This window comes from Chiloscyllium punctatum, chromosome 30 (genome assembly GCF_047496795.1).
Source record: "Chiloscyllium punctatum isolate Juve2018m chromosome 30, sChiPun1.3, whole genome shotgun sequence".
NCBI classification, from domain to species: domain Eukaryota; kingdom Metazoa; phylum Chordata; class Chondrichthyes; order Orectolobiformes; family Hemiscylliidae; genus Chiloscyllium; species Chiloscyllium punctatum.
The window spans coordinates 69,425,972-69,443,141 of NC_092768.1; the positions used below are offsets into that span (position 1 = coordinate 69,425,972).

The 17,170-nt window shown below is 44.3% G+C and overlaps 1 non-coding gene across 1 annotated transcript; it reads right to left on the reverse strand.

The window, feature by feature from the left end:
• Positions 1-16,346: 16,346 nt before the first annotated feature.
• Positions 16,347-16,428, reverse strand: trnas-gcu (transfer RNA serine (anticodon GCU)). The gene has a single exon. It is a non-coding gene; the product is annotated as a tRNA-Ser (tRNA).
• Positions 16,429-17,170: the final 742 nt, after the last annotated feature.

The window sequence follows — 17,170 nt, forward strand, 5'->3', positions numbered from 1 at the left end:
TCGGGCATTTTTGACAACCTTCAAATCTCAACAGCAGTACTGACTATAAGGACAAGGCTGGAAGATGCAATGAAGCGTCACCATTTTCAAGTTCCCCTGCAAGGCCCATAGCACCCTGACTTGGAAAGGAATCAGTGAGAAACTCATTGGTGAAACGGTCTTGATGGGCAAAGTTGCATACTTCAGCCTTCCATCTTTTATCTTACAATTTGAAGAAAAACATTGATTTATGCGGTGACCAGACTTGTGCTCAGTCCTTTAGCTGTTCCCTAAACTGGTGGTTGCTAAAGTTCTGCTATCATCCACAGCCTGTGGTCAACAATAGAAAAATCCGAAAACCCTCTCAATCAACTGAATCCCCTCAAGATTAGGGTGGTGTTGGAGAAGCACAGCAGGTCCGGCAGCATTTGAGGAGCAGGAGAAATGGACGTTTCAGGCAAAAGCCCTTCATCAGGAATGAGACTGGGAGCACATGTGATGGAGAGATAAATGGGAAGGGGGTGGGGCTGGGGAGAAGGTAGCTGAGAGTGCTGTAAGTGGATGCAGGCGGGGGGTGAACATATGTTAGAGAAGTAGGTGGAGTGAATAGGTGGGAATGAAGATGCACAGGTGGGACAAGTCAGGCGGACGGTGTTGAGCTGGAAGGTGGGAACTGGGGTAAGGTAGGGGGAGGAGAAATGAGGCAAAGGGTGAAGTCCAAATTGATTCCATGGGGTTGAAGGGTCCCGAGGCAGATGATGAGGCTTTCTTCCTCCAGGCATCGGGTCATGAGGCAGTGGCGATACAGGAGGCCGAGGACCATCATGTCCTCGGGAGAGTGGGAGGAGGATTTGAAATGTTTGGCTTTGGGGCACTGGGGTTTATTCTTGCGGGTATCCTGGAGATATTCTCTGAAGTGTTGTGTGAGAACACATCTCCTCTCTACAACTTCGAGGAGACCTCATCGGGCGGAATGTATACAAGATATGGCATGTGTGGAAGTGCAGGAGAAACTTTGATGGATGTGGAAGCCTCCATTAGAGCCTTGGACAGAGGTGAGGAGGTAGCTGTGGGTGCAGGTTTTGCAATTCCTGCAGTGACAGGGAAATTTATATTTCCCTTCCCACCCCTATTCAGTTTTCACAAAGACTCTTTCCTCCACGACTACCTAGTCAAGACCACGCCCTCCAAAAACCCACCCTCTCCTCACGGCACCTTCCCCTGCCACCACAGGAATTGCAAAACCTGCATCCACATCTTCCCTCTCACATCCTTCCAAGGCTCCAATGAGCCTTCCACATCCATTAAATGTCCGTGTGCACTTCCACACATGTCATTTATTGCATCTGTTGCTCGCCATACGGTCTCCTCTACATTGGGGCCAACAGACACATTCTCGGAGAGCGCTTCAGAGAACATTTCCAGGGAACCCGCAACATTCAACTCCAACGCCCCATGACCAAAAACAACAATTACCACGTCCCCCGATTCTCCCAAGGACATGCAGTTCCTGGGTCTCCTCCACCGCCATTCCCTCACCACCAGACGCCAGATCTTTCACCTCGGGACCCTCAACCCCAGGGCATCAACGTGGTCTTCACCAGTTTCCTCATCTCCCCACGGTCACCTTTTCTGAGTTACAAATTTCTAACTTGGCACCATCCTACTGAACTGTCCCACTTGTCTATTTTTCTTTCCACCTATCCGCTCCACCCTCTTCTCCGACCTATCACCTTTAACCCCATCTCTATCCACCTCTTGCACTCTCAGCTAAATTCTTCCCAGACCCAGTCCTCCCGTTTATCACTCCACCCTCGAGGCTCCCAGCATTATTCCTGATGAAGAGCGTTTGCCCGAAACGTTATTTTTTTCTGCAACTCGGATGCTGCCTGACCTGCTGTGCTTCTTCAGCACCACTCTAATCTTGATTCTGATTTCCAGCACCTGCAGTACGCACTTCCGTCCATTTGATTCCCCTGTCTATTGATCTTGAATGGGCCGTTGCTAAAGTTCCAGCATCATTTCCCTGCTCTTATATTCCCACCTGCGGTCAAGAACAGAAAGTATCTCCAACCCCTCGAGACCACTTAATCCCTTGTCCAATCACCTTCAAACATTCGTGAATGTCGACTCCAATTTCTCTTTTATTACTTTAAATCACTCAGTATTCACACTTTTCTCATTGTGCGTCCTCAAATTCATTATCACCCACTACACTGGATTGAATTCCTTTCAGCGCATTTTCTTGCCAATTGTTTCCAATCTCCCTGCAGTCTTTGACTTTCTTCCTCATTGTTAACTACATGACTAATTGTAACCTGATTTGCAAACAGCTAAATGACGGCCACGACAAATAAGTAAAAATCGTTGACCTGTATGAGAAAACAATGGAACTCATAGAAGCCATGGTTCATAAGCTTGCAAAGGGGAGCAGAATTTGAGACTGTAAAGAAGGTGATCTAAGGTTCCAGAAGGATCTTAATCCATTGCGTCTTTGGGCTTAAAAATATCACATGAAGTTCAATCTGGATAAATGGAAGGTATTGCATTTTGCTACATCAAATATTAGTAGGGCTTATACAATTAATGTTCGGGAATTGCATCGTGTTGTGGAACATGGAGGCCAGGAATGCAATTACGTAATTCATTTTAATTTGCTTCATATATAGACAGAATGGTTAAAAAAATGTCATCTTGCCTTCGTTGCTCAGTCCTTTGAGCGTAGGAGTTGGTACGTTATGTTGATGTTGAATAGGACATTGGGTGAGGCCTCTTCTGGAAAACTGTGTCCAGTTCTTGTCGCCCAGTAATAGCAAGGAAATTATTCAGCTGGAGTAGGTTTAGAACAGGTATACCAGCGTATGGCTAGTGGGGAAGGTTTGTGTTATCACGAAAGGTTGGATAGGCTGAGACGACTTTCACTCGAGCACTGGAGTTTGAAAGGCGACCTGATAGATATTTATAAATGTTTGAGAGTTCGGCTGGAGTTAACTGTAACTGTCTTTTCTCCAAGGAGCGGGGACTTCAAGACGAGAGGGCAAATGTTTAAAGTGAAAAGAGGGATTTAAAATAAGACATGAGAGGCTTTTTTAACAGAGGATGGTTTATGTGTGCAATTCACCTCCTGAGGCAGTGAGGAATGAAAGTATATTTACAATATTTACAGGATATTTGGATCGATAAATGAATTGGAAAGTATCAGTGGGATTAACAAAAGCTATTCATTCATGCCTAGTACATAATTTATTGCACAGAGGGAAGTTCAGAATCAACCATGATATTATGGATCTGGAATCACATACCAGCCAGACCAGATAGGTATGGCAGTTTCCTTCCCTATCAGGAATTAGTGAATCAGATCTCCTGATTCAGCATCATCATTAGACTCTAGGTATTTGTTTAAATAAAATTCCAGCATCTGCCATGCCAGCGTTTGAACCCGTGTCCACAGAATTATATCTGGACATTCATATTAACAATACAGTAATAATATCACAAGGGCATTATTAACCCTCACATTTACAAGAGCCATCAGATGCGACTCGTTTAGTTTGGCATTATGTTCAGAATGAGCTGGTAGGAGTGAAAGGCCTGTTTTCATGCTGTGTGAGTCTATGACTTTGACACTATGAAACCGGCAGCTGGTTGGGATGAACAGCACCGTTGACAGTTTAATTGATCTCCTTCTGGGATATGTGATCTCGCTGGTAAATCTGGAGGTTTCTCTGCTCATTGAGCCCTTCCCATCCACGGGACTGTTGAATATTCTGTCCCCAGTTTGACTGAGTAGATGAGTTTCCACTTCACCAGGTAATTGAATCCCGCATTGCGCTGGTTTCTCTGTGATATCGGTGTCCTTGTATCTACCCAGGATAAACGATTGGTTGAAATCATGTCCACGCAGACGTAAGTCCCGTTGTCCATGTTGTGAATGTGTTTTTATTCTTCCTGATACACCCACAGGGTGTGGATGTCGCTGGTCAGGACAGCATTTGTTGTTCATCCTGATTCGCTGCTGCCTCGCTGCTCGAGAGACATGGATTCGATCCCAGTCTCGTGTGACTGTGTGCAGTTTGCACATTCTCTCTTTGTTTGTGTGAGTTTCCTCCCACAGTCTGTAGATGTGAAGGTTACTGGGATCTGCCATGGGAAATGAAGGGGAATGGAATAGGTATGGAGTGTGGGTCTGATAGGATGTGCTTCAGAGGGATAGTGTCAACTGCAAGGGCTGAATGGCCTGCTTTCCCGCGCGGTTTTCATTCTGGGATTAAGGGTCACCTATTTTGTTCAGGTCCTGGAGGCACAATTAGGCAGGATTGGGTAAAGATGGTAGCATCCCCTATCTCAGCGACCTGCATGAATGAGATTGCAGGAAATTAAAGGCATGTTCACTGTTCCTGAGATCAGGCTTCCATTCCAGGTTTTATTCCTCGAACTTTAACATTACCAGTTCCGTGTGTGAGTCCCCAAGGATGCCTATTTTATTATATAAACACAACACCACCTTCTCCAGGTTGCAGAATTTATTGGGAACAAGAAGCTGATTCTGAGCTGATGCGAACAAAAGCAGATGCCAATGTCAAAACCAATTATCCAAACAGGAAAATGAAATTTCAAACCTTGCCACCCCAAAGTTAAAGTCTCCACACGCTTTAGATGCGCCAATCGGCTGTCTCAGCAACATGTACTGTTTATGGTCATAATATTATAAATGGGGGCAAGTATTCCCTTCCACCCTGCTTTTGACCAGGAGCTGTCCCAACCTCGGAAATACATACGCCTCTCTCCTGTCATTCCATCCCAGTTTCCAATTGGATCTTCGTGGATGATTCATACAGTTGCTCTGATTCCGGGTCTGGAACTGGGATTATGTGTGATTGCATGCAGCAATTGGTCCAGCCTTGTGTGGGCAAAGTCATGGAGTAGCCGATGTTCAAATATAATGCTATTGAAGCATACGTTTCAACAATATTCTGCTCTCTGCCAAGAGTTTGGAGAGTTTCATTAATCCCATTCTCCTGTACTCTCATTCATGGAATCTCCACAGTCTCTGGGGACCCTAAAGTTAAAGATTCGGTTCATTCTGCGTTCCCACATGCCTGTCGCTAAATGCTGATATTGTACATTCTTCCTGACATTTCCTCTGCTACCATACTGGTTGCAGTTTACGAATGTGGTATGTCGAATGCTCTAACCGTTCAGTAGATCGCATTCTGCGTTGTGATTGCAGCGACCTCAGTTCGAATCCACATCATGGCGGTCAGCTCTCTCAAAGTTTTACTTTTGGTGTAACACGGTCAGAAATTAATCGTTTTTACAAGATAATATCCTCCGAGGTGATGATCTGTTTTCCATCGAATTTTATTCTCTGATATTTCTGCGTCTCATTTATCAGGATTTAAACCCAAAAGTTCTCGAAGATGTCTCTCCCTCGCACTCTCCCGAACTCTCTTTTCCGTGCCTCATCCCATTTAACTGAGGCATTGCACAATCTAATATACACTTTCACGTTGATATCATCCAGTCTGTGCCGTTGCACTCACTGTTGCCCCAATCTCTTCATTGGCACCTTCAAATCATTCGATCCGTTTGGATACCTTGGCTGTGAGATCAATTCTCTTTTAGTAGTTTTTACTGACATGGACCAGAGATTATTGGAGCGTGAGGCTCAATAAAAGGGCATAAGGAATAATTGGGGAAAAGAGACTCTATTGGAAAAGATCCCCCATGAGGGCTTTCTGCGATAGCCTAGTGGTATTATTGCTGGATTGTTAACACAGCAAAGCCAGGTAATATTCTGGGGAGAAGGGTTGGATTCTCACCACACCACGACGATGATAGTATGTGAATGCAATAAATGCCTAGAATTAAGAATACGTTGTCTGAAAAACCCATGTGTTTCACTGACGTCGTTGAGGGAAGGAAACTACCGTCCTTATCTGGTCTGGCGTCCACGTGACTCCAAACCGGAAGGCAATAAATGCTGCAGAGCCACCCCCGATGCTGTTACAGAATAGAAATATGTTCATTCAGCTCAGTGCTACAATTGTCCAGGGATGAGATCGCACTGGGAAAGTTGCAGGAGAGATTCACTCGGATAGTGTCGTAACTGAAATTGTACATTGAAAAATACCTTGATTGTTTGCTAAGTCTCTGATCTGTTAGAATGACAATGTGAGCTTCACTTCTTTCATATGTAAAGTGCAATTATTTTTTATTTTAAAGTTTCATTCTCAGGTGAAGTTTAACAACTGGTGTCTGCCCCCCCCCCGCCCCCCCCCCCCCCCCCCCCCCCGCTGCTGTCTGTTCCATAATGTTTAGACTGATTCAAATTTATACAAATGAGTTACCAGATACTTACATGGATTCATGCAGTTATTGTGCAAAGTACAATGTAAATCTGCAAGTACAAATTCACCCCACAGACGTATACGTGTGTGTGTGTGTGTGTGTGCGTGTGTGTGTGCTATCAGTCTCTGTGGGGGCACTTTTAGCTGCTGCCTGTTCCGAAGACCGCCTTGGAGGATTGTCACCCGAAGATCCGAGGTCGAATGTCCTGGATCACTGAAGTGCTCTCCAACAGGGAAGGGGCATACCTGTCTGTTGATTGATGTGCAGCGCCCATTCCGTTGTTGTAGTCTTTGCTCAGCTTTACCGATGTACCATGTTTTAAGGCATCGTTGCCTGCAGAGTGTTGTTTTTTTTCAGATGAGCGTCAGTCTAAACATTATGGCATGGGCGCGGCACAAAGGGACTAACACTGTCAACATGTTATCTGTGCTGACACTAATTGGTAAAGTCCACCTGAGAATGTAACTGTTAAAAGAAAGTCTTTCGATTTACATAAGAAAGAAATGAACCTAACATAGTCATTTCAACAGATGGAAGACTTAACAAGCAATCAAGGTATTTTTCCAATGTATAATTTCAGTGACATTACACTGTAACCTTTCGCTATAAATTCTGTACCTTACCACTGTGTACTCCACAGCCACCTGATGAAGGAGCAGCTCTTCAAATTTTATTGCTTCCATTAAACCTGTTGGACTATGACCTGGTGTCGTGCGATTTTTAACTTCGTATTAGAATGCGGATCTCACAATTAAAATAGAGATGAAGAAGCATTTATTCTCTCAGTCAGTTCTGGATCAGTGGACTTTCTCGTAGCAGAGGGCTGTTGAGGAAGTGTCATTAGGTGTAATGAGGCTGAGATCGGTAGATCTTCAAACAGCGAAGACATCAAACATTATGGCGAAAGACAAGAAAGTGCAGTTCAAGGTTATCAGATCAGATATGAAACCATTTAATAGCGGAGTAGACGTGATGGTCTGAATGGTGATTATTTGTTCCTAAAATTGTTGGCCTTAATATGAAGCTGCAAAACCGACCTGAGTAAAATGTGCCAAATTTAAAAAAGCGTGGTCCCCCGGAGCACTGAACCGAGGTGAAATGTACAAAGAACAACACACAAAGGGCAGACAATATTGGGTCATTGATCTGTAGTGATCAGTATACCAAGGTAAACAGGAAAACCGATATTCAGTGTCTACATTGAACCTGGCTCCACGAGGCATGTCGTTGACTCTCACAAACCACTAATCCCCTTCCGTTTTCCTGACGCCCCCTCCGTTCTTGTTTTAAACTGTTTGAACAGGCGCCTCCTAGCAGAGCGCTTTAGGGAACATCTCCGAGATACCCGCACCAATCAACCAAACCGCCCCGTGGCCCAACATTTCAACTCCCCCTCCCACTCTGCCGAGGACATGGAGGTCTTGGGCCTCCTTCACCGCCGCTCCCTCACCACCAGACGCCTGGAGGAAGAACGCCTCATCTTCCACCTCGAAACACTTCAACCCCAGGGCATCAATGTGGACTTCACCAGTTTCCTCATTTCCCCTTCCCCCACCTCATCCTAGTTTCAAACTTTCAGCTCAGTTGCTGTCTCCTTGACTTGTCCGACCTGCCTATCTTCTTTTCCACCTATCCACTCCACCCTCTCCTCCTTGACCTATCACCTTCATCTCCTCCCCCACTCACCCATTGTACTCTATGCTACTCTCTCCCCACCCCCACTCTCCTCTAGCTTATCTCTCCACGCTTCAGGCTCACTGCCTTTTTTGCTGATGAAGGGCTTTTGCCAGAAACGTCGATTTCGCTGCTTGTTGGATGCTGCCTGAACTGCTGTGCTCTTCCAGCACCACTAATCCAGTATTTGTTTTTCAGCATCTGCATTCATTGTTTTTACCTGATTGAACGTCAGGCAATTGCCGATGAAATTGCTGATGTGGAATTGTAGCATATAGAACATAGAACACTACAGCGCAGTACAGACCCTTCGGCCCTCGATGTTGCGCCGCCCTGTCATACTAATCTAAAGCCCATCCCATCTACACTATTCCATGTACGTCCATATGCCTCTCCAATGACGACTTAAATGCATTTAATCTTGGCGAATCTACCACTGTTATAGGCAAAGCATTCCATGCCCTAACTACTCTCTGAGTAAAGAAACTACCCCTGACACCTGTCTTATACCTTTCTCCCCTCACTTTAAAGTTGTGACCCTCGTGTTTGCCATCACCATACTTGGAAAAAGACTCTCCCTATCCACCCCATCTAAACCTCTAATTATCTTGTATGTCTCTATTAAGTCACCTCTCAGTCTTCTCTCCAACGAGGACAGCCTCAAGGCCCTCAGTCTTTCCTCGTAATACATTCGTTCCATACCAGGCAACATGCTAGAAAATCCCCTCTGCACCCTTTCCAAAGCGTCAACATTCTTCTTATAATGCGGTGACCAGAGCTGTTGATAATACTTCAAATGTGGCCGTACCAGATCTTTGTACAGCTGCAGCATAACCTTCTGATTCCAGAACTCAATCCCTCTATTAATAAAGGCCAAAACACGGTTTTCCTTCTTGACAACCCTGTCAATCTGGGTGGCAACTTTCAGGGATCTGTGTACATGGACACCGAGATCTATCTGCTCATCTGCACTCCCAAGAATCTTACCATTAGCCCAGTACTTTACATTCCGATTACTCCGTCCAAAGTGTATCACCGCACACTTGTCCACATTAAACTCAATTTGCCACCTCTCAGCCCAGCTCTGCATCCTATCTATGTCTCTCTGCAATCTACTACATCCTTCGTCACTATCCAGAACTCCACCGACCATAGTGTTGTCCGCAAATTTACTAACACACTCTTGTAAGCCAGGATATTTATAAAAATGACGAATAGCAGTGGACCCAACATCGAACCTTGCGGAACGCCGCTAGTAACTGGACACCAAGATGAACATGTTGCATCAACTACAACACTCTGTTTTCTTTGAGAGAGCCAATTACTGATTCAAACTGCTATGTCTCCCACAATCCCATTCCTCCGCATTTTGTATAATAGCCTACTGCGGGAACCTTATCGAACACCTTGCTGAAATCCATATACAGAACTTCAACCTGCTTACTCTCATCCACCTGTTTGGTCACTTTGTAAAAAAACTCATAAGATTCGTTAGGCACGACCTACTCTTTACAAAACCGTGCTGACTGTCCCTGACCAGATTATTCTTTTCTAGATGATTATAAATCCTATCTCTTATAATCTTTTCCAATGCTTTACCAACGACTGAAGTGAGACTCACTGGTCTGTAATTACCAGGGTTGTCTCTACTACCCTTCTTTAACAAGGGAACCACATTTGCAATCCTCCAGTCCTCAGGCACTATTCCTGTAGAATATGATGATTTCTAGATCAATGGCACAGGCTCGGCTAACTCTTCATTTGCTTCCCAGAGGATTCTAGGATAGATCCCATCTGGCCCAGAGTACTTGTCTATTTTCACACTCTACAGTATTTTTAATACCTCTTCCTTGTGAATCTCAATCTCTTCGAGTCGAGATGTAAGTATCTCGGTATTTTCCTCGCCAACATTTTCATTTTATATAATGAACACTGTCGAAAAATATTTATTTATTGTATCCCATGTCTCCTCTGATTCCACACACAACTTCCCACTATTATTATTGATTGGCCCTACTTTAACTCTCGTCATTCTTTTATTCCTGACATACCTATGGAAAGCCTGAGGGTTAACCCTGACCCTATCCGCCAACAACATCTAATGTTTCCTCCTGGCTCTCATGTCTCCTCCTGGCTCTTCTGAGCTCTCTTATTAGGTCATGCAGGGAAACGTTTCTGTCTGCTGCACATCATTCTGCTTCGAAATATCAGGCAGTATTTCATATTGATTACTGTAAACGTTAACCTTTAACAAGCCATGACAGTGAAATCACTGAATCCTCATCACTATACTACCAGGGATGATTTCTGTTAACATCACCCTGGACACCATGGAATTCGCCATTCTATACTCCCATCCTTCTGTGCGTGATCCCCTCGGCCCTATTCCGGTCTTGTTGGTTGGTTTACAACACTGAGGCTATCGAATCATCTTTGCATTTCAGTTTCTAAAGGATGAAACCTTCTCTCTGAGCTGGCACTGTGCTTGTTCAGTGGTGATAACATTGGCCTTGTGAACTAGAAAAGTGCTTGAAATAGGCCATTCCTGTTTTTCATTCCAAGAACTTGAGGCAAACCGTTCGTCAGGACAGGAAATAGCGGGCGTGAGCAGTGATTAAGTTTGGCAGAAAGAACGAGGTGAGGCAGTATAAACTACAGAGTTATGGGCAAACAATGGGCAAGGAACACTGGGACGGGAGAGGCTGAATGCTTCCTTTCTTTGCTGTAACCAGACATTGGTGTTGAACTCTGAAATGGGACAACATCAGACAAGTGGTGAAATCTTACTTTCTGCTTGTTTTCTCCCGAGGCCTGTGTCACACTTGGGGAAATGTGTCTGCGTGCTTCAGTCTATGGGTAATAATGGGGTTCAGCTCCCATCTCAAACTTTAATCCCATTTATTGTGTTTTACGACATTAAAACTTTCCAGAGAAATTAGGATTCGGGTGAAACGTCAGGGCTTACAAGGTTACAGACCAAGTGCTGGGAAACGAGATGAAGGGACCCAGTTCTGTGCTGTAAACACTCCATAATTCAATCATTTTTGAGGGTAAACATATCTGCAGTGACATAATTCCAAAAACTGTGTTATGATGAAACGGTGCAACTGCTTCTGCCCTCATCCCTGGTGGTCTAGTAGTTCGTATTCAGCGCATTAACTGAGTGGCCTGGGTTTCAAAACTGTTCAGAAAATCAGGACTTCTTGTTAGATCAGTCAATACCCGAGCTCTTCAAATAAGGGAAAAGTGCCTTCCCTCTCTCTGCACAGTCAGACATTTAATCCTTCATTCTCCTCTGATTCCACTTCCCAAAGAGTTTCAAAATATTGTCAAAACTGAGTCTCAGCTATTTCTTTTCTGTCTTTTCATACACAGGAGCTGCAGCGATTGAGTGCGTTGGTTTCTGAAAACGAAACGTACCCATGAGCAATGTATTGGGCTATTCCAGGATTGCCTTCTCTGACAACGTGGGACATGACTGATGGTGTCTATGATATGGAAGTGCCAGTGTTTGAGTTGGGTAGACAAAGTTAAAAATTTCACAATATCAGGGCAGAGTCCAGCAGGTTTATTTGGAAGCACTAGCTTTCGGAGAGCCGCTCCTTCATCAGGTGGGTGTTTTTCTGCAGAAACTTGGTGTTTGTGTCAATATGCGCGATCTTTTGGAAGATCATCTGGACTTTAACCGACCGTTCGTGGTGTCGACGGTATCCATGACATGGAGGCGTTGGTGTTTGACTGGGGTGGATACATTTAATAATCACACAAAGCCATTTTAGATTCCAACAGTTGTCAAACACCTGTTGAAGAAGCAGTGCATGGAACATTGGTGCTTCCAAATATGCCTGTTCGATGCAATCTGGTGCTGTGTGATTTTTACTCTGATAGCTTTTGGTAATGTTTAACTGGTCGAAGACAGTGAAAAAATTTTCGTTCGTGGAGATGAAAATTTCAAATATTACCCACCTCAGCATAACTAAAATGATTAGGTCGGATGTGTGATGAATCTCCACAATGCGCTTGCGCAAAGTAAAAGTTGAACTTGCAACCGCCTGATCCGTAGCCAGCTATACGAATGGTTGTACCACTGGCCGAATGCACAGCTGAGATTTTACACCCTGCAGAGCTGTGGTGTTAACAAGGGCATGAGCAACAGCAGTAACAGTCACAAGGTGAACAAAGAACCAAGATAATCACCATCATTGATTTAGTCCCTGCTGATCAAGGGAATTGCAACTGACTTTGCTACGTTTTCACCATAATTTGAGGTAAACTCCAGCCTAATCATAACATCGCATATTCCCATTAATTTTCAGTTTAAGATTACGTTAATGACCTGTCCGTACTTGCAGGAAATGAGTGAAAACGTCCTTCCGGTGATGTAATCCAGTCCAGAGTCTTCCAGAAAAGAAAAGACAAAGACATGAAACATCACTCCTTTTTCTCTCTGTACCAATGCGTTTTCCTGAGTTGAATATTTGCAGGAGTTGTCTTTACAATCTAAATAATTAATTATTTTTCCGGGAAAGATTCCTCATAAATCAATTAACATCTGAGGTGTTGAAACATATTTTACTTTCGATTAAAACAATTGAATATCTTTTCCCGAAGCCTAATGTCCCAATCCTCCCTCCTCTTCCATGTAAATACAAGCTGTTCCAGGTGATGTTGGAGCTCCCAACCTGACGTTCCAATGCTCCTTGCTGCTCCATGTCAATAGAAGCGGCTCGACTTGAAGTTGGAGCTCCCAGTCTGATGTCCCAATGCTCCCTGCTCCATGTCAGTAGAAGTGGTGTAGTTCAGGTTAGACCTACCACTCTGATGTCCCAATGCTCCCAGCGGCTACATGTCATTACACGCTGGTCCTTGTGAGGTTGGAGCTCCCAGTCTGATGTCCCAATGTTCCCTCCTCCCTGTCAATAGAAGCAGTTCAGTTGAGGTTGGATCTATCACTCTGATGTCCCAATGCTCCCTGCTGTTACATGTCATTAAAAGCTGATCCAGGTGAGAGTGGAGCTCCCAGATGGATCTTGCAAAGCTTCCTGCTCCATGCCAACTGAAGCTGCTCCAAATGAGGTTAGATCTTGCATTCGGATGTCCCAATGCTCCCTACTGCTCCATGTCAATAGAAGCTGCTCCATGTGTGGTTGGAACTCCCAGCCTGATGTCACAATGCTCCCTGGTCCTCGTCAAAAGACGCTGCTCCAGATAAAGTGGGAGCTCCCATCCCTGGCACCTCACATATATCTATACCATCATAGAAATACTGCCCACTGAACATTTCTACCACTGGAGCCATTGGTGGAATACCCGCATCATGAGAACCTAATATTATTTTTAGTCACCACCGAATCATTATTTCCAAAAGTCATTCTTTCTTAAACCTTATTTGGCATGTGCATACTGCAGTCAATCCGAAGTAAGATAATGGTGCTGATTGATGTATGCTTAATAAAAATTACAGCCTATTTTTCATGTTGAGTAACTGCGACTTAGCAAGGACAATGTTTATATTGAAATCACACTTTTATTCCAGATGAGAGAATGTGGTTTGCATTATTTAAAATGAACTTGTTCACTGTGTAAAATGATCAAATAGATCTCAGTTTCTAAACAAAATTGGTAACGTTGTCATCCATCTTGAAATATGGTGTCTTCTTCTTTCAACCAGACCGGTCTTATAACGAAAAGTCTATGAATGATATGCGTATAAAGACACTTTAAATCGCAAGGTTTGTGAAGGTTTGTAGCTCAGGTTTAGGTTTATGGTGTCGGTGTGCTCGCTGAGCTGTCGGTTTGATATCCAGACGTTTCATTACCTGGCTAGGTAAAATCATCAGTGGCGAGCTCCAAGTGAAGCTGTTGTCTCTTGCTTTCTATTTATATCTTTCTCCTGGATGGGGTTCCTTGGGTTTGTGGTGATGTCATTTCCTGTTCGTTTCTGCGGGGTTGATAGATGGCATTTAGATCTATGTGTTTGTTTATGGCATTGTGGTTGGAGTGCCATGCCTTTCGGAATTCTCTGGCATGTCTTTGCTTAGACTGTCCCAGGATCAATGTGTTGCATAAGTTGAACCGGACTACCAAAAATCCATAAACCAGGAGCCCCGCTCAGACCCATAGTCTCATTACCCGGAACACCAACTTACAGACTGGCCAAAAAACTACACGCAAGTCTGAAATACCTCATAGAAGAGTCACAGCACTCCATCCACTCCACCCAGGAATTCCTAAAAACACCAAGGTGGAGGAAGAGGAAGCAATGATCTCATTCGACATAACAGCACTGTTCACCTTCACCAACATCGACCTTGAAAAGAAAACACTAACCACACTTTTAGAAGAGACCATCACACACACACCAACAACCATCAATCACATTACCAAGGAAAACATCATGAAGCGAGTGGACTTGTGCCTCACCACCCACTTCACGTTCAACAACATCGTCTACAAACAAACCAACGGTACACCCATGGTATCTCCACTATCAGGCCTCATAGCAGAAGCGGTAACGCATAGAATCGAACAAACAGCCCTACCAACAATCAAACCAAAAATGTGGGTCCGCTACGTGGATGACACCTTTGTCATCACAAAACGAAACAAGATAGTAAAGACATTTAACATCATCAACAACACCCTCACAGGCATAAGGTTCACCAAGGAGGAAGAAACCGACAACAAACTCGCATTCCTGAACGTCACAGTAGAAAGAAAGGACAACGGAGAGCTACAAACCTGCGTATACAGAAAACCGACAAACACTGACCAAATACTTAACTACACCAGCAACCATCCCAACACACACAAACAAAGCTATATCAGAACACTATTCCAACGAGCCACCACACACTGCAGCACAGACGAATTTCGGAAAACAGAGGAGAACCACCTATACAACGTAATCGAGAAGAACAGATACTCAAAAAATACAGTCCGCAGATTCCTCAAGAACAAACCACGACAAGCAGACCAAACACAGTCAGAAACCCTAACCACCTTACCATACATCAAAGAAGTTTCAGAAATGACAGCCAGACTACTAAGACCCCTCGGAATCCCAGTAGCACACAAACCCACCAACACTCTCAAACTAAAACTAACAAACCTAAATGACCCAGTACAACCCATGGGTAAAACCAATGTCATACACAAAATTCCATGCACGGACTGCCACAAACACGACGTAAGACAACAGGAAGAAAGTTAGCCACCAGGATATACGAACACCAGCTAGCCATAAAAAGACACGACCTTCTCTCTCTCGTAGCCCTACACATGGACTAAAAATACCACCATTTCGACTGGGACAACACATCTATCCTGGGACAGGCTAAGCAAAGACACGCCAGAGAATTCCTAGAGGCCTAACACTCCAACCACAATGCCATAAACAAACACATAGATCTAGATGCCATCTATCAAGCCCTCAGAAAATGAACAGGAAATGACATCACCACAAACCCCAGGAACCCCACCGAGGAGAAAGATAAAAATAGAAAGCAGGGGACAACAGCTTCACTTCACTTGGAGGTCACTACTGCTGATGATGTTACCTTGCCAAGTAATGAAACGTCTGGATATCAAACGTACACCAGCGATCAAACCTACACCCTACATTTTAAATCATTTTTCATGGTTATGTTGCATGAATCTGCGGTTATTGATCCACAGTTTAGTTTCACTCCCGAAAGGTAACATGCTGATTTCTCCAGTTGTTCATAGTTCAATGTGATGCATCCAGTGTGTGCACAACGAGAGGGAGTTTGCTTCCCACATCTTGTGTTAATCTGTGCCTTATGTCCAGCATTCATCAACGGCGAGAGTAAGGGGCGAGGGCGAGACCAATGTGCAAGTCTCTCTGTGCCCATGCACGGAACCACATCGGCAATTCTCCATTGCGCATTTACAGCCAGTTCTCAGTGCCCCTACACCCACGCCCTGCCCCTTTGAAATATCTCCATTATTTTGTGCTGTCTCACTGTGCTCTTCTCACCAGGATGAATTACTTCTACTCAACCTCCTCCAGATTTCATCTGACAAAACATTCATGAAGATTCCCTTTGCATAAACATGCACTTCGCAGCTCGTGGTATTTGATTTTCCTGGATGTCTTTCATACGAAAAAAAACGTTCACAGCAACTTGACTTGAAAAAGAAAATCGAGTTTTTATTCATTATCCCAATGCAACCAACATTACAATGCAGTTTAGTTAACAGGCTCAAACTATTCTTTGAGATTTTGTCATAGTGTCAATGCATATAAACTCAACAACGGAGTTTCAGTTGGACAGCTGTGATCAACTGAAAGCAAGACAACTGAAAGACGTTGATGACAGCGACGAGAGTGGGATTCGAACCCACGCGTGCAGAGCACAATGGATTAGCAGTCCATCGCCTTAACCTCTCGGCCACCTCGTCATAGCGGCGGGGAAAGCTATGACCTTATGAACAATTGAATTGCGTAAATTAGGCAGAGCAGCAGATATTTCTCGCTGGTGTTGGTGAAATGATAAATAACACAGTACGGTTCAAAGACGATGGTCTGGCCCCTGGGTTGTGGGGCAAGTGCACTCCCACTGTCACGCTATGCACACAGTGATCTGAACAAATATGAGGAAATGAATATGTAACAAGGTCTGTTGAATTCTGTGAAGATTTGAAGTCAACGGAATGAAGAACCCGAGACAGCAGGAGGTTTTCTTTCAATAAAGAGTTGGAGAGAGCTCTTAAGGATAGTGGAATCAAGGGTTATGGGGATAAGGCAGGAACAGGATACAGATTGAGGATGTTCAGCCATGATCATAATGTATGGTGGTGCTGGCTCGAAGGGCAGAATGGCCTACTCCTGCACCTGCTGTCTATTGTCTATTAAATTGCCTGTGAGGAATTGTTTTCCAGACTGGAGGAGAGTGCATAGTGCTCAATGTCATTATTCGGAGCACCGAACTTCCGCTCAGATGTTTTTGACACGCACTTGTGTACAGAACAGACAATTTCAAAATCCGAAATAAGGCTAAACTGACAATTGAATTCAACAATGCAAAAACCATGATCTGTATCATTTTCTTGGGCCGTGCGACACCAAGTCACCGTAAGATCACAGCAACACAGTGAGCAAGTGTCAGAAGGAAAATGAGTGCAGTGCCAGAGCGCATGCTGG